This window comes from Solanum lycopersicum, chromosome 3 (genome assembly GCF_036512215.1).
Source record: "Solanum lycopersicum chromosome 3, SLM_r2.1".
Lineage (NCBI taxonomy): Eukaryota > Viridiplantae > Streptophyta > Magnoliopsida > Solanales > Solanaceae > Solanum > Solanum lycopersicum.
In genome coordinates this window covers 52,597,383-52,600,515 of record NC_090802.1, presented here as the reverse complement: position 1 = coordinate 52,600,515, position 3,133 = coordinate 52,597,383, and the positions used below count along the sequence as shown (strand labels likewise).

Below are 3,133 nucleotides of genomic sequence, written 5' to 3'. Positions count from 1 at the left end.
CTGCCAAAACAATAGTCTTGAAATTTATTCTTACTGTTTTCTTCTTTTTTTATATCTATTTATTTTCACACTAAAAATATGAAACTTAAATAATGATAAGTTAATAGATCTATAAGAGAAATATTCAAAACTTAAATTAACCGTTGAATAAAAAGAGTCACAAAAATTACATCAAATATAGTCTTATATGAATTTCTTAAATAACAATTTTAAAACTATTTTTTCACTTGTTAGACAAAAAGGATATATCAAAGCATTAGTCTTTGTTTAAGTAAATATGTTTAATGCTCAAGTAAAAGGTAAACATTTTGGTGATAAGAAACAAACCTTTGCATCAAAAAGAGGATTTGAGTTGTTGGATGTAGGCCTGAAATTTTGGAGCTCAGGTAGTACACATAATCACATTGTTTGTAACAGAGGGAACTCAATGTGCTCAACATTATTGTCACTGCAAATGTGAGTCAGGTTTTCTAGAGATTGAAGCTCCAAGTGATATAAATTGGGAAACTTGATTACTTCATGTGTTGTCTTCAATAAATGTATCACTAAATCACACTATAAGAAGTAGAGACATTTCACGATCTGAAATTCATTCAGCTGCAACTCAGTCAACACATTATTAAAGCCCTTTCCCTTTGAATTTACATATTCTCTCTCCTTCAACCTGTGGCAGATCCAATCACCTAAAGGGGCAGTCTTTATGACCTCTAAAGAAATATTCTTGTCATAATCACGTATGAATGGCATGATCTCTTTGTGACCCCGTATAAGAGTGTACCGTGTCAAATGGAGAGAAGTTCAAGGTTACTATAGATCACATCCCTCAAATCTTTTACCCTCACCAAATGTAGTTCCTCCAATTGAGCTAGTTTTGATAAGACCCCTCCTGAAATCCTTTTAAGTTTTTTTTTTATAATTTCAAAACTCTAACTTAATTAGCTTGGTGAGTTTTCCTATCTCCTCTGGCAGCTCATCTAATTGACAATCTCTTATGCTGAAAATTTCTAATTCGGCAAGTTCTCCAATAAAGGATATGTCATATAACCTTAAATTACTCAGACACTGCGTCTTCAGACCTGACAATCTCTGAATAAATGCTGAAAAATGCAGAATGGACTCCTCAAATCTGTGTCCCTTCAGGCTCAAGACATTGAGGTTACTCATTTCACCAAAAAAATCATCCCGTAGTTTGAATGGAGTTTCAACATTAAAAGCTTCAGTTTTGGGTAAATTATTGGTCTAGGGTGCTCATCAAATTTATTTGCGACAATTGACATGTGACTGAAATGCTCATAAGAAGTTCTACTTGGAAGCTCTTCCGAGTTAACATCGTGACTTACCATAAAGTTATGATCTCCCTCAGATGCAATACTTATAGCCACATCACAGACCACATCATGCATTGTCACGTGATTATTGTCTAAACCTTGGGATAATAGGAAACCATCTTTCAATATTTCTAACAGAAGACATACCTATTTTTTGCATCTTCTATATTTTCAATTCCCGAAAAGATGCGAAGCCCCATTCCATACTTAAGCAATTCTTCAATCCAAATGTTGTTGTCTTCCTGGAACAAAAAACAAACCAAAAAGAGGCACTTTGCTTCATTTTCTCCCAAGTGATCATAGCTTAGCTTCAGAGATTCATACACCTTTTCGTGCACTCCGGGGATATTTCTTACTTTTGCACGACGTAATTGTCTAAGGGCATTCTCCCACGAGGGCTTGGTTTTACGCTTAAGTGCTCCTACACCTATAATTATTGCAAGCGGCAACCCCTTGCATTCTTTGGTAACCTCTTTTGATATGTCAATTGGAGAAGTATCGTTGCCAAAATCACCGACTTTCTCTTTGAAACGGCTCCATGCTTCCTCTTCGGATAATATTCCAACTTCCATGATCTTGTTAGTTTCCATTCCTTCACAAACATTTCTGAAACGCGTCGTCAATTTCACTTTGCACCGATGGTTGTGGTTTCCATCACTGGAAATTCCAAATTTGTCTAGATCATGAAGATCCTCCCAAACATCATCCAATATTATAAGGTTGGGGCTTTTCTGATCCATTAATCTTGTACGCAGCCGATCTCCACGACTCCACAAATTATCCCCTTGTAATTTCAGCTTGAATTCTTCTGCGATCTCACCCTGAAGTTTTTTCAAGTCTGGTTGTTGACTGATAGTTACCATGACAACATCTTTGAACAACCCTTGTTGTTTCACCTTTAGTCTGATTTTCTCAGCGAGTATTGTTTTACCAACATCACCCAGACCACATATTCCAATCATAGTGACCCCTTCATCTTTCAAAACTTCCATGACCTCTTCCTCTTTCAATTTTCTGGAGGCCAACTCCTCACTATTATTACTATGTATAGCCTCACTTTAAATTGGACGATCAAAGGAGATTATCGGACTATTTTGAAGTTTAGTTAATTCCTCTGTGATTTTCTTAGCTCTCCTTTGGAGGGAGTAACATGACTGCAAGTTTGAACAGCAACCTCAGCTCTACCTCCCATTAAATCATCCACTTGTGCAATAGTGGTATCAACACTAGTTAACCAAACCTCGTCATTGAGTGAAATGCATTGTAAGTTTCCGGGCAACTTCCGCTTTATCCTGCACCTCACTTTTGATGTTCTTCAGCGTCTCACATTCTTTTCCCATAGATGCGATGTTTCTCTTGTAGTTAAATAAATACCCAATCCTTCGCTCCACTGGCTGCATCAAGCAGTCTGTGACTTTCCCCACCAAAACAGATAAGAATTCCATATTTTTTTTTGTTACAATTAGAATGAATTGTTGAGAGTGAATGAATACAAGATCAAAGGAAATTCAAAACTGATAATAATTCAGGTAGGTACATTATTAACTCTCGACACATGGACATGCCACTCCACAACAAACACATGTTTGCCTTTTAACACCAACCACTAACTTACAAGTTAATTAAAAATTGAGGAATTTGAATTTAAAGTTTCTGCATAAAATTAGTTATTTTTTAAGGGTCAAAATGAGAGCATTATTAGAGTGGGAGTCTTTGATTAGATAACATTTCAAAAAATCTGATTCCATATGCCAGACAAAGAATTGCTGATTTCCTTGCTCTTATTTTGTTTTAAGTAAATATAT

At 35.8% G+C, this 3,133-nt stretch overlaps 1 pseudogene; it reads right to left on the bottom strand.

Moving 5' to 3' along the window:
- Positions 1-243: 243 nt before the first annotated feature.
- LOC109119741 (probable disease resistance protein At4g27220) lies at positions 244-2,869 on the bottom strand (annotated as a pseudogene).
- Between the last annotated feature and the right edge of the window lie 264 nt (positions 2,870-3,133).